Here is a 20,188-nt window from a genome sequence, read left to right on the forward strand (position 1 = left end):
AAAGATTCATTCTTTCACTCTTGAACTCGGTCTCGCTGTTTCACCCCTCTCCCTCTCTCTTTGGCTAGTTGGCTAGTTGCGCGATAAGCGGGAAAGCATACCAGGCAGGGAAAGAAAGGCTGCTCGATCTCCTGTAAGGCCAACCCTCAACGGCGAGCTCACCAGGCAATGCTATAAGTCCGATAGAAGTCTAAGGTTTCGTCTACTACGGACCAGGAAGCTCTTGGAGGAGCTAACACGAAATGAGAAATACATGGATTACGGCAACATTCGCAACTACCAAAGTGCACTAAACCTAGTAGAGATCTTTGACCTAACGATAATGGAACTTCAAGCCTATTTAATCAATCTGCTTTGTTCCTTATTGTTGACCGAACTGGATGCACGTCAGGCCCAAATTCTCTCTCAGTCACCCGGAGACGAAAGGCAGATCCGAAGTTTACGAATCGAAGAGAAAGCTGAGTTCTAGTTCTACACGCTTTGATTTTCACTGAGCTTGCCTACGATACTTTATTCAGGATGTGCAACAATACGGTCATCTCTCAGCCGTGTATAGAGAATTCCTTTCTCATTTCCTTGGCGGATAACAAAATGAAATAGCTTCCCGCCCATCTTATGAGTCCATTCTTGTCTTGTTGGTTTGTTGTACTATTCTGTACCTCTCTCGATTGATAGAAAGACGTTCGGGAGCTGGGAGGGCCTATCGTGAGGGAACTTTCCTTTTCCCGGTAGGCGAAGGTAAAGCGGGAGCTACATATGTCCACGGTGATCAAGGCGGAGCGACTCCTTCTTTAAAAGAGGTTGGTTTGTTTTCTCGAAACTGTTATATCTGCTTTCGTTAAAGAAAAAATAGGAGTTCTTGGTTTGTCCGATGTCGATTCGTATGGCAATGCGGACTCGACTCAGGATGAGGATTTCGCTTTTCATACTGCTGGAGTCGAAAGAGCTGGTAAGCTATCTCGCTAAACGAAAGGAGCACGTACGGGTTGACCTCGTTACAAGGGGCGGGGGCCAGCCAAAGAAGGTCAGTCGGACTCGGTTAGGACCCTTGATCCGGTTCAGCTAGGTTCTTCCATGCGAGAATGTCTGCGTATCGGTATCCTCTTCAGGACCGGTTGCTTCCTCTTTTTGTTTATACGTTTGGAGAAACCTAATAAGTATACGTTTGGAGAACCCTGCTAAGCCCGCCTTTCTTACCCGGTGTGATTCAATCTTTCAGCTCAAACTTTCCTATCGTCGGAATAAGAGTAAGTACTCTTACCTTTTCCTTTTCTTGCCCGAGCCAAGGGATCATTCAGTTTCTACCAAAAAGTTCGCTATCTAGTTAGTTGCCGTAATCGAATGTCTTTCTCATTCGACATTCTCTCTTACCAAGCTCTCGTACTCGCCAGGGTTGAGGAGACAGTCCGTGAGCTAATTGGGCTTCGAGATTGCGTGCGAAAAGAGCTCGCTCCGGTTCTGGTGAAGGAAAGGGTCTGATCTCTTTCATTGGAGCACATTGATGCCGAAGGAGTCTTCGGAACCGGTGGAGAGGCTATGATGATTTCAGGCTATTCAAATAGCATGACTGATACCACAAAGAAAGAAAGGGTATCTAAGTCACACCAGTGGAATAGCTTTTTCATAATAATTATCTCGATATATGATACCAAAACCCTGCCTGATGATTGATAAGGTCAGGGGAAAGACAAAAGAATGACAGGCAATTCTACGTGTGATAGAAAAGGAGATCATCCTCTTTATCAATTTGACAGGATTCGAACCTATGGCCCTCTGTACCCAAAACAGATGCGCTGACCAGACTGCGCTACACCTCGTCTCACCCCCCCGGAGCATATGGATCTACCCAATCGATGAACACTCAAACCAAACTCGCCCATTTTGGCACAGGGACGCGAGAACCAATCCGAGTAATCTACAGCTTTGTTTATCAAATCTACTTGTTTTGTGCTTCCTCTTTCATTTTCATTTCCAAATCAGGTCCCGGCTACGTGTCCTTTGGACCCTTTGCTTAGAAGTGGATTCGAACCACTGACACAAGGATTTTCAGTCCTTTGCTCTAACCAGCTGAGCTACCTGAACCCCTTTCCTAAAGTCTGTTTTCTTCAAAGAATACGCCCTACCTTACCACTTGACTAGTAAAAGCCCTTTACTCAAAGAAAGAGTAGTTAGGGCTTGATTTGCTTCTTCGTCAAGCTTTCGAGTCTTGAAACTGCCGCCTAATCTCCCAACACAAAAACCGAGAGACGCCCAGGGACTGGACAACCGGAGGGAGCTTGCTTCTCGAAAGAGGATAGGCCGGTCAAACAAAAACAAGGCGCAACGGGCTCTCCCTACGCTCCTAGTCACTAAGTTGTGCTATTCCGTCCTCGGCTCCACCAAGACTTTCTCTCACGCACGTAATTTCGCCCGCTACCGGTCCTAGATCCAAATTCATACCCTAGTGGTTTACCCGACATGACAGACAGTTGGAGCTTTGATTGTAAACCCACCCTGTCTTTACCTACCCACCGCCCTTGTCTTAACACGATGCTCCTACTTCCTCTCAATTCAAGGAAGATTCCCAATACATCTACGATCAATTCAATTAAGCGAATCTTCTCACTAACTTCTCTTTCTTAGTAGACAGGGTAGAGAATGAATGTGCTTGGGAGTCCCTTACAACATTAGGAAAACAATTCAATCCCAGGGTAGAAGAGAACAAGAAAAGCTCGTACCAACAAGGAACAATCCTTTTTGGGGAAGGACTTAGGCACGCAGCTCTTTATAGATTCGGAGCACGAACTTGTTCTGGTGTCCATTCATTCAATTAACATCGGTACAGGAGGCAGTCTCCCGCGCGCTCGGGACAAGATTGGTAAGCATACATACCTAGCTCAGCCATTAGAGTTAGAGTCCATTCACGGTTAACTTACCACCAACGAAGAATTTCTCGTCCCTAGGATATGTAGATTCATTAGTGACCTTAGCTTGGTTCAACAAGTCAGGTGTAGATTTGATAGTGAGAAAGGCAAGGGCTGCGAGAATGACCGCGGAGAACAAGGCTCGAGAGACAGACCTACTATTCCAACCCAATGAAGGCGACGTCTCACTACTATCAGTACGAATTGCGTTGATTCCACCCCTACACTACCAACCAAATAAGGCAAGGTCTCATGGTGGCAAAGAAAAAGAGGAAGCGCTCTTGTTGCGCGGACCCCATAATCAAGAAAGATGGAACGAACACAAGAAGCTCAGTAGCAAGCCGTCTCATAGTCACCACTTGTCTGTCGGTTCAAGCTTTCAAAACAAGCAGAAAAACAATATACCCTTGTTCTATGCCCGGTTCAGCAGCTCAAAGTTTGTTTACTAGAGGTACGAGAGGAGGGAGATCTACTGATAAGGCGGCCCCTTGGTGACATTTCTTTTCTGTACCAAAACCATATGTCTCGGGACCACAAGGCGAAGACAAAAGGAGGGCATTTACCAGCGGAAGAGCGCTATACGTTAAACATTTATCAGCGACAGCGGAAAGAAGACCAATAAGGTGGGGAAGGCTCAGTCCCTCAAAGCGTACGGGAAGGGTCGGCGTTGGCAGAAAGAGGCGAAGCCGAGAAAGAAGCGTGTCCGGTACGGGTTTCGGTAGTGGGAGTGATCTACTTGATCTGGTAAGCTTAGGTTAGTGGAGTTGTAAGTTAATCTCGACAGGTTGAAAAGCTTCAAGCTTACAAAACAAGACCTAAGGAGTTTGGAGCCTTTGAGTTCTCCGCCGGTAATGGGAAGACTTCCCCATTGGAATGGTATCCGCTCGAGGAGCCTGTCCATGCTTGCTTATCCAGACCAAACAGCAACCTTTGGGCCTTCGGGCTGAGGCTCAAGGCGAGAATCAAGGGTATGGGTTCAAGGCTGCTCTACTTACTGGGAATGGGATCCGGCACATGACGAATGGGACCCCCTGGCATATGAGATGTGGATGATGGAGCTGCTTGCTGCTGGTCTTTTATACGCGGACGGAGAATCCATGAACGTTACACCATATTAGAAAATGAATGGCTAATTTGCTGCTTGGCCCATCCCTTTCATAATCGCAGCGCAGAGCAACAAGCCACAAGAGAGGCATTGCTCGCTTCCCTCTTGCAAACAGAAACTCCATCTTCAGCCCTTATCCCGAGTAGAGGAGCAGCGCTTCCTGATTCAATTGCTTGATTCACTGGGCTAAACCTTCGACACCAGCACTGGATTTGCACAAAGAGAAAGACAAGACCGTCTAGCAAAGCCCTTATTGTCCAATCCAAACCTACTACCCTCCTGCCTATTCTGTAACAAGAGCATTCGATGCTTCCTGTACTGCTCGAAGGGTCAGCCCCGGGGCGGAACTCCCCTCACCCTCTACATTTTGCTGAGCTGCATGTGGTGCAGCCAGGTTAGGTAGGGAAGATGATGCCTCATATATCTGGGTTGGCATAATAATTATTAATCCACGACCCACTCCACGAAAACTCACTGGATAGGTCGGATGGTGATGGCAGAGGAAGCCCCGGCCCCGTCCCCACACTCAAGACTAGCGGGAATAAGGGGAGGGGGGCAAAACCATCATACCTACGAGAGAGAGAATACACCTAGATGCGAATCCAAGAAACGAATAAAGAAATGCTAAATCACAACAAGATATACATCAGAAGTACACGTTGAAGGCCTTACTTCTCTTTCAAATGAAAAGAATAACGACGAAAGAGAAAGATGCAGCTGAGAATAATTATTCCAAACATCATTCTCTTCGGGCGTCTTTGGCCTTGTTACGAAATGGGCGAGGGCTGGTCCTGCCTAAGGTATACATTGGATAGTGGCTTACAGAACGGCCGGATGGATAAAAGGAGGAGATAAAGGATCTGACTGAATCATGGCCACATTAGAAAGCATGTAATGTGGGTTAAGAGGTAGCCAGGCTAGAAGAATAGAAAGAATTTGACCTTTGAAAAACAAACTCTTATAAAGAAAGTAGGAGCTATTGCGGCCCCAGTGAAAGAAGGTGAAGGAGTCAAGTTCGTAAACCGTAAACTCTCATTAATCCTTTGTTTACTGTTCGGGAAAGCAAGAGAGAGGTGAAGGAGACTGAAAGAAAGAAAGAAAGAAACACCTATTTACAGAGGGAAAGAATAATAGTGAAGGAGACTGAAGAAATAGGTTCAGGAGAATGAATAAGAAGGAAGGAAGGAGGGGGAGTAAAAGAGTGAAAGCAAGAAAGGAGAAGAGAGTGAATGAATAGGTTCAGGTTTGAGGTCTCTTGACTTCCTTTAACATTACCTAAAAAATAGGGATTTGATCCCCAAAAATAGGGTAAAGATAGAATGAATCGATAGTCTTGACTGACAGTGAACGAGAATGAATCTTGAGGATCAGAGAAAGAGAAAGAAGGAATCTTGAGCCTTTCCTGACAGTTCACTCAAATTGATTCTTCGATAGTCTTTCCTGACAGTGAACGATGACGAATCTTGAGTCTTTCGTCTTGACTGACTGTTTCGTCTTTCCTTCCAGTTCACTCTCATTCATCGATAGTGTCGTCTCCCTTCTCTTTCCCTTCTTTCTTGAACTGTAAAGTCTAATTAAATTCTTCTTTCGTTTCGTCTTGACTGACTGTTGAGTCGAATTCATCTTGTTTTCGCTTTCGTCTTTCCTTCCGGAGTTCAGTCGCATTCATTCTCATTCTCCTTAACTCCTTTACCTCCTTACGGTCAGGCAGGGAATAGGGGTTCCGGAGAAAGAACCAAGCTGTGAGACAAGGAACCGGGGACAAGTGATTGAGTTCCAATTAATGTTTCGGCTTTCAAAGCAGCAGCTAACTCCTTAATTTCTTCTTCTTTCGGCTTTCCTTTTATTTACTCGACAAGAAAGGGGATAGGAACAAGGGTCGAAGACATGAAACCGAGAAAAGGGAGGAGAGGGTTTCTCGATAGTCTTTCCTTCCAGTTCACGATCATTGATTCTTCTTTCGTCTTTCTTTTCAACACAGGTTCAGGGGAAGGCAGGTTCAGGTTCAGTAGCTCATTCATCTTTGTTTCTTCTCCCTTCAATCAATGTCTCTTTCACTGTAAACTCTAATTAATGTTTCTTCTTTCCTTCCTTTCCTGTTCAGTTACATTCATGTTTTATTTTCTTCTCCTGTATAGGTTCTTCTAATCTCATTGTCTTCTTCCTTTCCTTTTCCTATTTATTCACTGTAAACTTCTCTCCCTATTTACCTCGTGTTTGAAGGATTGAATATGCTTTACCTTGTAAAAGATGTTCCAGTCGAAATATTCTTGTTATTGCTTCGACCCATATTCCCCAAAAAGTCAAAATAGATGCATTAAAATACGAAGGCTTCTTATTCCACAACAACGAAAGCACTTTTGCACTCTTTCATATACTACTAGGGGATTGAACTTGTAAAAGCAACTGTTCCTTCCATACTAATGGATTCGGTTCCATAACCATGGGTTCCAATGTACGAGATCTTGTAGCACTTACCACTGAGGTCCTATCGATTAGTATTATGCAGAAGAAATCCATTATAGACACTAATATAATTAGATCTGCTCTTCATAGACAAACTTGGTGCCAGGTAAGATCGGTTCAGGATCATGGGATCCTTTTCAATCAGATAGGAAGGAAGGGCTGTTGCACAAAATGTACTTCAAAGTATAAGTAATTGCTCCATGGATCCTATATCTATCTATATGAAGAAGAAATCATGTAGCAAAGGGGGTTCTTATTTGTACAAATGGTACTTCTCACTTGGAACGAGCATGAATAAATTAACGAGACTTCTTTCTCTTTTGAGTTGTTCTGCCGGATGGGTCGTTCAAGACCTCTGGCCTCTATCCGCAGACCCGATGAAACAAATGGGATCACTTCTTATAGACTCGTTGAGAATGATTCTGATCTAGTTCATGGCCTATTAGAAGTAGAAGGCGCTCTGTTGGGATTGGGATCCTCACGGACAGAAAAAGATTACAGTCGATTTTCTAATGATCGAGTGAGATTGCTTCTTCGGCCCGAACCCAGGAATCCCTGAGATATGATACAAAATGGATCTTGTTCTATCGTTGATCAGAGATTTCTCTATGAACAATACGAATCGGAAAGAAGGGGAAGGAGTCCTCGACCCGCAACAGATAGAGGAGGATTTATTCAATCACATAGTTTGGGTAGAATATGGCTTGGGGCTTTCTTTCCATTTGATTGTATCGAAAGGCCCAATTCATTGGGATTTCCCTATTGGGCTAGGTCATTTCGGGGCAAGCAGATCATTTCTGATGAGGAGAATGATTCGGAGTTCTTGCAGAGTGTAACCGTGCAGTACCAGACACGAGATAGATCTTCCAACGAACAAGACTTTTTTCGAATAAGCCAATTCATTTGGGATCCCGCAGATCCACTCTTTTTCCTATTCAAAGATCAGCCTTTTGTCTCTGTGTTTTCGCTCGCATCGAGAATTCTTTGCAGACGAAGAGATGTAAAAGGGCTTACTTCCCAAACAGATCCTCCTATATGTATGTATGTATATAGAAAGGCAGGTTTATCAAGAATATGCAAGAAAAGCACTTCAGATTGTTGATTCATCACCAGAGATGTATGGATCCATGGGCCTATGTGTCTATATAGATCCTGTTCCTGGGGATTAACGAAAATGTGCAAAAGCTCTATTTGCCTCTGCCATTCTATGAGTCTCTTCCTTTTTACGTATGGCATCGCCACTCCCTTTGGCAGCATCCACTAATTGGAACTGAATTTGAAAGCCATATTTCGACCCGGACGTTTTCGGCCCTAATAACCAACGAATGGCAAGTGCTTTTCCTTGTGTAGATCCTATTTCAACGGGAACTTGATCAGTCTATCCGCCTACACATCTTGCTTTTACTGCCAGGAGTGACTCCGCGTATTGCTTGACGTAAAATAGTGAGTGGATTTCTTTCTGTCTTTTGTTGAATCTTTTTCATGGCTCGATAGAGAGATAAGCCAATGATTTGTTTCCGTCTGAATAAGGTTAACCAAGATGTTAACTAAACGATTAGGAGAAATTGGCTCTGATTTAGCTGTTTTTTCTTTTCTGCAGTACCTCGACGTGAGATGAACGTGCAAGGGGTTCTCAAGAATCAGTAGTTTTCCTTTTATAAGGGCTAAGAAAATCATTGATTTTGGCTTTTCCAGATCTCGAAAGATATGAAAGACCTCCCTCCAAGCCGTACATACTACTTTCCACATCATTCTATATGTATCTATGATAGAGAGTATGTAATTCTGTTTACTCACTTGAAATTGAGTATCTGTTTCCCTCCCTTTACTGCTAGGATTGGAAATCCTTTCTTTATTTTACATATCCATACGAGTCCTTGGGTTTCCGAAATAGTGTCAAAAGAGGTGCTTCGAATCATTGCTAATGGACTCGGACCTGTTCTAAGTCGAGGCATTTCTCATTCTTTGTTGACCCGGACAAAGTAAAGGAAAACCTCTGAAATTCTTCCAATATTGGACCTTATATAATAGTTAGTTCCGAATCGAATCCCTTTAGAAAGAAGATATTTTGTCTCACGGTAGCCTGCTCCAGTCGTCCCCTTAGTCAACTTTCCTTATTGGGTTAGCTATATATATACTTCTTTCAATCTTTCTAGCGATTCACATGGCATCATCAAATGATACAAGTCTTGGATAAGAATCTACAACGCACGTCAACGCCCTTGTTGACAATCCTTTACTCCGACAGCATCTAGGGTCCAACAATGTGATATCTCAGGGTAAATCCTCCTTAACCCTTCGCCCTCTTACTAAGACTACAGAATGTTCTTGTTCATTATGGGCAATACCAGGTATATAAGCAGTGATTTCAAATCCAGAGGTTAATCGTACTCTGGCAACTTTACGTAAGGCAGAGTTTGGTTGAGGGTGTGATATTGGAAAAGCTGACAGATAAGTCACCCTTACTGCCTGCCACTCGACAGAACCGTACATGAGATTTTCACCTCATATGGCTCCTCGTTCAATTCTTTCGAAGTCATTGATCTTTTTCCTCGTTCGAGAAGTTCTGCAGATGGCACTTGACAGACCAGCAAGACTCGCTTTGGCTTACTCCACTGAAAGGGCAAACTAAAGGAAAGAAGGGCATTCCTCCGATCTATGACAACAAGGATTGGACTCGAGCAAAGACTGGGCCTATTTGAACTTGAACAAAGACTGAGACTGCTAGTTCCACTATCTCATATGCTACTACCACTTAGAATGAACCTGTCACTACTTCTTACTAGGCTGCAAAAGGACTGACTTGGCTTAATATTAATAAGAGCGTATAAAAGCGTTTGTAAACAAAGAAAATAGAAAAAGCTGGAATGTCAGAGAAAGAAGGAAGACATGGAAGAAGAAAGATAAGAAAAGAAAGAAGAAGGAAGAGCTTTTGCTACTAAAGATGAATCGATACCGGGCAGCTAGACCTGTGAATCAATCCTTCCCTCATTCGATCTTTGCCATTGGACCTTGAATGCTATTCTTTATCAGAAGCTTTGGACGGAGCGGGACCTCCTTAACAAAAGGAAGGAAGAGGAAGAAGAGACAACCCCGAACAGACAGAAGGAAAAAGCCACATCTTGCGACCCGCCCCAGCAAACAATCGATTTGGGAAAGAAGAAGAAGAAGAAGAAAGACCTGTTGTTAGAACATCCTATTGCTTGACGTCGTTCTACCAACCTCTTGCGATAGTTGGACGCACTAGGTACAGATTTCCATCTAGGAGCAAACACCAGACCCAGGTTAAGGGGTATCTGTCTGGCGAATGCCCGGGACATAGCGCTCAGTCTTCTGCCTGTGTCATAATAATATTACAGACACGAAGGACCTCAGTTGTGTTGCTAGGTGTCACTATGGTTTCCACAAAGTTAATAGGTCACCTCTTCCATCAACAAAACAACTAAAGCTATTTCTTACTGGTGTGGATTCTACACAAGTACTAGAAAGGATGGGATGGATTGTTCCACAAACTCCAATCAGTCAACTACCATCCATGAGCGGATACCACAGAGTTATCGGCCAACACGATGTAATTGAAAGCTCGTCCACTCTTTCATCCGCGGATGCTACTTTTCGTACGGGAGGGAACCACTCATATTGACTTCTATGGATGGGATTCATGTTCATTAGTTTAGTTTTCCAGGATCCATCTCCACCAACCAAACTAGCATTCCTCCATTCACTAGCAAAGAAAAGAGCTAGGAGTCAACCGGTCCAAAAAAGCTACTTCAAGTCCTAATCGAAGAGCCAACCAACCAACTAGCTGATAGATATCCTTAACTGCGAAAGAGCTCTCAGTGGTTAGCAAACTCTTTATTGGCCGGGGAGTCCCTATTCTATAGACTTCCAAAATCCACTCTCTAAGAAAAAGGCAAGTACTGCTACTCTACTTAGGTTGTTAAGGCACTACCCAATAAGGAAGAAGATATAATGATATGAATCCAACAACTGATCACGTGCATGTACCCGAAGGATAGATTACAAGAAGCAAGATTAAGAAGATTCCAGAGGACTATACATTGCATCTTCAAAAGCTAGCTAGTGTACCGGTTGAAACAAAGACTTTTGAGCCAAAAAATCTTTATAGCATTAGCATATCAAATCAAGAAGATAATGGAGTGGCTGATATTGGAAAGTAATTAGAAGACATCCTTTGGTAGTTGAATTACCAATTAAGGAAATTATTAATGTCTTATTTGCTTCATTTTATATTTAATAGCATTTATTAATAGTTTGTATGAATTGCCTTATATTCTTCAATTTGTATTTAATAGCATTTATTAGCATTTATTAGTGGTTGGTGGCTGAACTTTATTTTGTTAGGGTTATCTTTTGGGCCTATTTAAAGGCATGTAATACTCATGTTTGAGAGATTTTGGTTGAATACAGAAAAAACCTTTGTGTTTTCTTGATACCCTTTTGGTGTTATTCTTTTTCAAATCTTGCTTTAGGTTTGATGTTTAAACCGATTCATTGAATTAGTTTTGATCAAGCTAATTCTGGAGTGAATTGTCTTGGGATCTAAGAGTGACCATCATAGATTCCAAGTTCGATCTAAGAGTCATTCATCTTCTAACCAGCTCTTGGTTGGAATCAATCCGTTAAGTTAGTTTTCTCTGTGAACGTTTTGCAAGGATTCTAGAAGGACCTCTAGCTTTGCAAATTCCAGCATTGTTGCAGCTTATCATTTGGTATCAGAGCATTTGGTCGACGTTCTTTGGCCGCTCTAGAGGTGAAATATTTTTATTGTTATTTTTTTTGTATCAATTTTTTCTCTCTCTCAGATTCTCGAAAAAAAGAAAAAAAAAACCAGCCTTTACATTCTTAACCTAGTACCAAAAGCCCACCTTTGAGTGTTAAACACGGTGTCCCTGAGTGAAATTTTTGTGAGAAGTGTGGAGAGGCCCCTTGATAACAAAATGTCACATAATGGAGAAGGAGTACCACCAGTACCAGATCTTAATACAACCATTCTTCAAGCAATTCAAGGTATGATGCAAATGATGATGGAAGATAGACAAGAAAGAAGGGCGCAACAACAAAGACAAGAACGAACATTAGAAGGTGATGAAGATATAGTAGTACAAGAAAGACAAGTTGTTGAAGGAAGATGGAGAAGAAGAAATAACCATGCAACTATTATGCAACCTAGAAGGATGGAAAGAGTACATGAAGATAGAGATGGAGGAGTTAAACTCAAAATCCCACCATTTTGTGGAACGGCAGATTCTAAGGCATACTTGCAATGGGAAAGAAAGATAGAGCATGTGTTTGATTGCAACACCTATAGTGAAAATAAGAAGATGAGACTTGCTATTGCCGAATTTACCAATCATGCTGGTATTTGGTACCAACATCTCAAATCCGAGAGAAGAAGAAAAGAGGAGGATCCAATAGAGACATGGGAAGAACTTAAAGAAGCCATGAGAAAAAGGTATGTTCCAAAACATTATGAAAGAAATTTGAAAACTAAATTGCAAGGTTTGAGGCAAGGAACAAAAAGTGTGGCGGAATATTATCAAGAGATGGAAACTATGATGGAAAGAGCAAATGTTAGAGAAGAAGAAGAAGATACCATGTCTAGATTCCTTGGAGGTTTGAATCGAGAAATTGCTCATCTTGTTGACAGAAATCCACCACCATATCTGGAAGACATGTATCATTATGCTCTCAAAATTGAAGACCAATTGAAGGAAGAAAAAGAGCATTCAAAAAGGTACACATCACGAACTAACACCTTTTCAAATTCTAAAACTTGGAACAAGGATAGTTTTGTGAATAGAAATGAATCAATGTCACCAAAAGAAAAGTTTGTGGCTGCTAAAAGAGTGGAGGCTGAGAGTTCCATTGGTAAAAAGAATGAAGCTTCAAAGACGGTAAAGGAGAAGTCTAGTTCTATTCAATGTTGGAAGTGCAAAGGGTTTGGACACATGAGCAAAGAGTGTGTTAATAAAAAAGTTATGGTGATAAGGAATGGTATACTTGATTCAGATGATGAATGTGAGGATCATGACTCACAGCTTGTGGAAGAAATCGCAGCATATGATGATGAGTATGTTGAAAAAGGTGATATGAACTGAGAGACATCAATCATACAATATACTTCAATGAAGATGTGAAGAAAAGGTTGTCAAAATTATCAAAATATGTTTCAATTCATGCTACATTGAAGAAGAATAAAGTTTGATTGTTGTAAATTTTGGGTGGGTTATAATTTAGATTAATTTAGAGTTATTGTATTTTAAGACTTTTTATTTCATTTCGGTTACATTTACATAATGGCTAATTATGACCATAAAGTGTGAATGTTACAACTTTTGGAATGCCTTTAATAGTTTCATTTTGAGGCTATATAAAGCCATGTATGTTGTATTTGTAAGGTAGACTTGGAAAATATATTAAAAGAAGCATTTGTGCTTTTCTTTAGCCAATGGCTAAGTTTCTTTGCAATTCTATGTAGTTTAGATTGCATGTAGAATCATTCAAGCTCGACATGATCAATCTTGCTTGTGGAGTGATTCGAATCTCAAACAAGTGTTTGAGATATTTGATCAACAAGAGTCATTCAAGCTAGACATGATCGATCTTGCTTGTGGAGTGATTCGAATCTCAATCAAGTGTTCTTGTCTTGAGATATTCGATCAACAAGGTAATCCGAATCTTATTCCCCTTGTAGTTGATTTCCTTATCTTATCATTTGGTATCAGAGCTTCAGGCTCAAGATCGGATATATAACATATTTTGATAATTTTGACAACCTTTTCTTCACATCTTCATTGAAGTATATTGTATGATTGATGTCTCTCAGTTCATATCATCTCACCTGCCCTTGACTCTCCTTTACCGGTAAGGTTAGGTCAGCTTTGGCTGGCTATCTCGTCAAACTAGCTGTTCGCCCTGTCAATCCTCCTAGCCCCAAATCACTCAATTTTCTCCCATGAACTAGTTGTGTCAATGGATGAGTTCGATCTCAAACTTGAGATACCTGTGGTGTAATCCGAAAACTGATTCAACCGTGGCGTGGTTGTTAATGGAGTGGAAGTTACCAAATTCTGAGGGAGGAGTCGGTATCAATTTATGTCTAATCCACATATAGTTCCTCTAACCATCCATATTTTCTAAACGAACGTCAGCCAATCCGAATTGATCTTGTAAGAGACCGGCGACAGAGTGAATCCCTTTCTTTTTCAAATGATTCATACCATACCGGCAAGTGTACCCATTCCCAATTTCAGTCCAATCAAATGATCTGCAGCTGCCAATACAATATATCCGGAGGTAAGAAAAATGTATTGTTTTATAAGGTATATCAAGATTCAGTCTCTGGTTCTAATTTCGTCGACCAATCCTTGTTGAAAGAATTTCTTTTGTAATTCCTTACTTAAGGATGAAGAAAATACCGGATCTCCGCTGATCCCATTCCATTTGTTTGTTCTCCTTATTCGAGTGAGTCAGGAAAGACCAAACAATTTCCGGGTAGCAAACATTCTCGAGAATTTCTCTTAGATTGGAACCCATAGCTGATGATAGAACTAGAATAGATATTTTCTGTTTCCTACTCCCCCGAGCCGAGCCCATATCCTTGCTTTTGATCACTCTCTCATTCTATCCTCCCCAATCAGATATTATGGTGTGGTGGGTATAGACTGAAATTCCGTTATGGTCCAATTCTGCCCGGCAATAGATACCGGCGTGGCTTTGCAATATGTGACTGATCCCGATTCTGTATAGTCTGACTATAGAAGTTCCCAGGGAATGAATGAATTAGAGGGTAACATGTGTACTTATGGGTGCGAAGCGTGTCGTTCGTAATGCAAAGAAAGAGACCACTACTTCGCTTCTTTCTTGGACTGCCGGCGCGAACACAGTGGTCTCTGACCAGGACCAGGAACCCATTCGAATTTGGATCTTGATATGTCGGTGCTTTTTAACCGTAGACATCTTGCCAGGAAGTTGGTGGGCTCATCATGAATTAGGTCGGGGTAGCTGGTGGTTTCGGGATCCCGTTGAAAATGCTTCTTTTATGCCTCGGGTATTAGCCACAACTCGTATTCATTCATTCATTTTACCCATTCTTCATTCTTGGACCTCGTTTCTGAATATTGTGACTTTTCCATGCTGTGTCTCAGGAACCTTTTCAATACGGTCCGGATTGCTAGCTCCCGTTCATAGTTTTGCTACAGATGATACACGAGGAAGATTTTTATGGTGGTTCTTCCTTCTAATGACCGGCATATCAATGATTCTTTTCTACCAGATGAAGCAGCAGGCATCGGTACGTAGAACCTATAAAAAAGAGATGGTTGTGGCCCGAAGTACTCTTGTGCACCTACGGCACTCGGCTCGCGCGCAACCCCGCCCCCTTATGTTATGGAAGAATTGAACGGATTGCAGGGCAGGTTATTCAGAGCCAGCAATTGGCTGCCGGATTTCGTCCCGCAACTAGAAGAAGATCGCTTCGGGGGTCAGAGTGGCGTGGCTGAATGTAGAGCAGTCCGTCCGCGTTTGATCAGTCTGTCTATTCTTTTTTTCTTCGGAAGATGGTCAAGGTAGCTAAGCCACTGCACTAGATGCGCATGTAGTCGTAGTAGTCGGCTCAGAATGCCTCTGTACTAAAAGACTACTTCGGAGGGGTCTTTGCTCTGCCAGACGAGTATACCATTGATTCTTTTGTTTTCTCGGTTTCGAATAGTATATGAGTGGAGCGAGAGCGACTAGAGTTTACTTCAGGAATAGAGGTTTTTGATGTAGTTGCGCACGTTTTTGCTTTTTTCATCGAGATTGGGTCGGTATTCAGCCTCAGTACAAGATCGAAAAGAATGAATAGCATTACAAGTGAGATGTCCAAGATAAAAGGAAGGGAAGAATCGACGAGCTTTTTAAGCCCCAACAGAATCCATGGAATGAATCTATCTAAATCCATGAAAAGATCTATTCTATCTGTATAGATAGGGGACAGAGAGCTTGACTTTAAGATAGCTCGGCAACTCCTCTTTCCGAAGAAGAGTGAGACCCCTTTCCCTTACTTATTCAGGCCTTTAGGTGAGCTTGCGAATAAGTAAGTAAGCACAACTCAACTCTTCTCCGGGTGACGGGATCGCCCAGGCGGGGTTGCTCTGACTCGGCCCTGAGAAGCGCAACACTCCAGTAACTGAGACTTTTGTAGGTTCATGGGCAAAGAAAGCGTACCTTGTTTGATAAGCTCCCTTGGCGTTTCACTTCTGATGTTCTGCCTTGATGAGTGGGAGAGGTAGCCGAATTAGGATCTAATGGCACGGACACAGCGCAGGAAATTTACGAAAGAAAGAAGGAGGAAAACAAACTCTTTCAGTTGCTCTCTACACGGTGACTGGCCTTTTGGGTGTTACCTTATCATATATATTTGCCGTAGAGGTTCATTTTCCTCACTCAGAGTAAACGAGAAAGAGAGGAGGGCACAGAATTTCCGATTACAAGCCAAGCGAGAAAGAACATCGTCATCTAATCTAATTGCTCCTGAACTCGTCCCTGAGCCTGAGGCCCCCCTTGTGATAGATGGGAAAAAAGAAAGAAGGTTTACGTTTCATTCAACCAACTATCTTTTTGAAATAGTGAACAGTGCTCATTCTATAGATACTGGAAAAGCCAAAGAGAATGAAATTGAATCTTAGTCAATTGAAATTGAAGAACCACATCCCGACCCAGCCACAAATCTCGAACTTTTTGGCTTCGACCTGCCCGCATCGTATTCCGCAGAGACTTTGCGCTTAAAGGCTAATATCATTCTGGAGTCGTATTTGGATTCCCTTACTCGTGAGCGATACACCTGGTTAGACGTAACACAAAGTCTTGCTCGGTCAGCTCCGGGGATATAGAGTAACTCGAGATGAAAGCAGTATGCTGCTAGACCAGTTGCCATAATTCGGGCAGTGAAAACGGTATTCAAGCCTTGGAGCTCTTAATGTCATCAGTGGCAGGATAGGAGAGGGGTGAATTGCTTTGAGAAAGAGAAAGATAGGAAAGATGCCAAGTCAAGCCATGTACTACTATCGGCCATACAATGACGGCATTGTGGATCTCATTCGTATTCCAGTTTTTTGGACTTAGATGTGTTTCATTCCTTAGGGAGTGAGAGGGCTAAGGCGAAAGGGTTGGTTGCCCCTTACGCGCTTTTGTTAGGAGGAGTTCAGTGTAGTCAGATGGAAGGGAAGCGCATATCGGAAAGAAATCGGGCATCTATGGAAAGAATCAACCTTCTGCCTTGTCTAGTAAGCTGCCATTATATTGAATGAAGAAGAAAATCGACAAGTAGGGAATCAATCACTTGGGGTATGAATAAGATCAGCAGGAAAAACAATGCATAGGGCTTCGGCAGTCTTGCAGAAAAAAGAGCTTTTGTCTTCTTCAGTTAGTACAAATTAGGTCGATATCGACAATCCAGTTTCCCAGGAAGGAGGCCTAGAAAAGGTCAGCGGAGAAATCACAAAATACCTGCTTTTGACGCTACGGCCGACCCGAGATGCTACTCACGAGCTGGTCAGGGACAGGTTCCGGTCACTCTTTCGATGCCATGCCATTGTGGTGGCACGGGAACCACTGAATGGGGGCGGTTTGAATCTCATCGCTGGCGTGTGGAATACAAGTGTATCCAAGCACAGCGCAACCAAGAGGGTCCAAGATTGCTTCGTCGAATGGGCTGGCCTTTTATTAGCAGTAGAATGTTGGGTTAGCTCTGCCTTGTTGTGATAGGGGGGTGAGAGGAATTGATGAAGAAATGTCTTAGTTGGGGATCCGGTCAGTCAAAAAAGAGGATAACAAAAAAAGGTGTATCTGGTCTGGTGTAGCTAATGTGACTTTCTTGATCTATAGTTACTCTTCTTTCTCTCTCTTGAGCAATGCTCCGGCTTCCCTCACTCAAAAGATCCGCCATTGTGACACAGTTGTATCGAGGAGGTAGGCTGTAGATTGAATATAGAAGGAAGGGCTCGTATTTGACAGATTTCGAGCAACCCCCAACCTTTGAGAAGGCCACTCCTCTCTCTTCCGGCTTGTTGTGACCTGACCACTTTCATGCTTCGAATGAGAAGTAGAAGTTGCGCTTTCGATCTTGTTCTCAGCTCCGGGTCTGGTTAGGCGAGGCTCTTGACTTTACAGGGTGGTTCTCGGTTCAGGAATTCGTGGTTGGCTGACTTTTCTTTCTTTGGTTACAGTTCATGCCCACTCGTAATGAACCCCCGCCTGCCCCGACGTGGAGTCGCAACCCCTCCTGTAGAAACCTCCTTCAACTGATTCAAGTGATTCAGTCAGTAGGAAAGATGCCTCTCCTACAGGCCGAAACATTGATTTTGTCTCGATGCGGTTCTCCCCAAAAGAGTGAGCGCTCACCCTTATTATGGGGCGCACCCCCCTTTTTCTTATTAGTCAGATAGGTCAATCTCACCTTTTGGAAATCTCTCATAAGGGGAAGTGGTAGTATAGGTTTTTTTGAAGATCTCTCCCTTCTCCATTATTCTAATCATTGAATTAGGTAGGACCTGTGAATTTCCCCCCGGTTGTTGATGTAGTTGGATCTTCTATTTTGCCGGAATTCGTTGATGAGTAGCGTTCTTCTTTCTTACTTCCGTCTGTGATTTCGTGGAGAGAAGGAAAAAGAGCAATGGATGGGATTGGATTCAATCCACCTGGCCATTTCTGCCCATTCAATTCTAGGCAAAGATGTCTCAAATAAATAAGGGCGAAACCTGTCAGCCCGCTCAGAGTTTGCAGGCAGAACCGTTGTTGCCTGATGAAGCTAGTTGGTTTTTAGTGTTCGGTGGCGTTCGGCACAGGGGAGAACATTCGAGCTGTGGAATGAACACGAAAGGGAACGAGGACTAAAGTGCTCTCTGAACGTGAAAGTGGTTTTCCTGCTGGGAAAGTCTTCCTCTGGAGCAGCCGCGACACGAAGTTCCCTTACTCTTCCACTTTACCTTTCTTCCCCTGTTTCTGCAAGCGGACACTTTTCTGCTGTCCTTAATAGAACCGATCTGATTCTCTGAACAATCGAAGCGACAAAGGAGAGGCCCAGAATCGAATCTGAAACTTCCAGCAGAGGGAGAAATTGTCGCCGGTCGAGAGAGAAGTCTCGTCAGCCGCTATGGTCTGGGCTCTCACTCAGCAAGTAAGCAGCAAGATTCTCTCTTGGCAAAAGAAAGCGAAAGACCTCCTCACTCAGTTCATATCTTTAAGCAAAGAAGAAAGATTGGGGGAAAAAGATTCACAGAATTAGGGTAGGGTTCCTAATCCAATCCTAAATTGCATCAAAGTGAAAAAGTCTTTGCCGCATCAATGAGAGAGAGACAAATTCCCCAATAACCGCGTTTGCCGTTAAAAGTCAAGAACCGGTGTGAAGAAAAAGATTACCGGAGCTTGTAGTTGATTGCTCTTAGCTGGTCGGGTTGCCGGCCCCACCAAGAGGATCCGCCCAGACGTAGAGTCCCCGCTCCTGATCACAAAGGGAATTTGGACAGGAATTTGAGAGAAGAAAGAGCTCTTGCCTCGGAATATTCGTAAAGAGGCCAGGCGGGGCACCGAAATGGGGGCGTAGAGTCGATTCCCCCGTGAAAGTGGAACATCCGGAATTGCCAAATCTCTCTTGCTTGATCGACCCCTTTCCTTTCAAGAGGATTCATCCAAGACTAAGTGATAAGATAAGGAAATCAACTACAAGGGGAATAAGATTCGGATTACCTTGTTGATCGAATATCTCAAGACAAGAACACTTGATTGAGATTCGAATCACTCCACAAGCAAGATCGATCATGTCTAGCTTGAATGACTCTTGTTGATCAAATATCTCAAACACTTGTTTGAGATTCGAATCACTCCACAAGCAAGATTGATCATGTCGAGCTTGAATGATTCTACATGCAATCTAAACTACATAGAATTGCAAAGAAACTTAGCCATTGGCTAAAGAAAAGCACAAATGCTTCTTTTAATATATTTTCCAAGTCTACCTACAAATACAACATACATGGCTTTATATAGCCTCAAAATGAAACTACTAAAGGCATTCTAAGAATTGTAACATTCATACTTAATGGCCATAATTAACCATTATGTAATTGTAACCTAAAGTAAATTAAAAGTCTTAAACTACATTAATGAAATACAATAACTCTAAATTGTAATCCCCCCAAAATTTAAAACATGAAACTTCATTCTTCTTCCATGTGGCATGAATTGAAATATCTTTAGATAATTTCAACAACATTTTTTTCACATCTTCATTGAAGCATATTGTATGATTGATGTCTCTTGGTTCATATCATTCTCCACTTCTTCAAGAGGATTCGTCCTCGAATCTATTTGTGAAACTTTGCTGCAAAAAATAAGTTATGGAAATACGAAGGACCTCACAACACTCTCTCATGAGTATACACTCAAGGAATTTTAGGTCACTCTTTTTACACTCGTTTACACAATTGAAACTCTCATTCTCACCTCTCAAAATTTTTAATAGAGCAAAGATTGAATTTTGAACTCTGGGTCGATTAAAAATTAAAAAGATAAAAAAATAAATAAAAATCAAATTGAGAAGAAACGCAAAGGAAACATATATCCGATCTTGAGCCTGAAGCTCTGATACCAAATGATAAGATAAGGAAATCAACTACAAGGGGGGTAAGATTCGGATTACCTTGTTGATCGA

At 42.4% G+C, this 20,188-nt stretch overlaps 1 non-coding gene across 1 annotated transcript; it reads right to left on the reverse strand.

The window, feature by feature from the left end:
• Positions 1-2,008: 2,008 nt before the first annotated feature.
• TRNAF-GAA (transfer RNA phenylalanine (anticodon GAA)) lies at positions 2,009-2,082 on the reverse strand. The gene has a single exon. It is a non-coding gene; the product is annotated as a tRNA-Phe (tRNA).
• Between the last annotated feature and the right edge of the window lie 18,106 nt (positions 2,083-20,188).

Source organism: Cucurbita pepo, chromosome 12 (genome assembly GCF_057944985.1).
Source record: "Cucurbita pepo subsp. pepo isolate OVF chromosome 12, ASM5794498v1, whole genome shotgun sequence".
Lineage (NCBI taxonomy): Eukaryota > Viridiplantae > Streptophyta > Magnoliopsida > Cucurbitales > Cucurbitaceae > Cucurbita > Cucurbita pepo.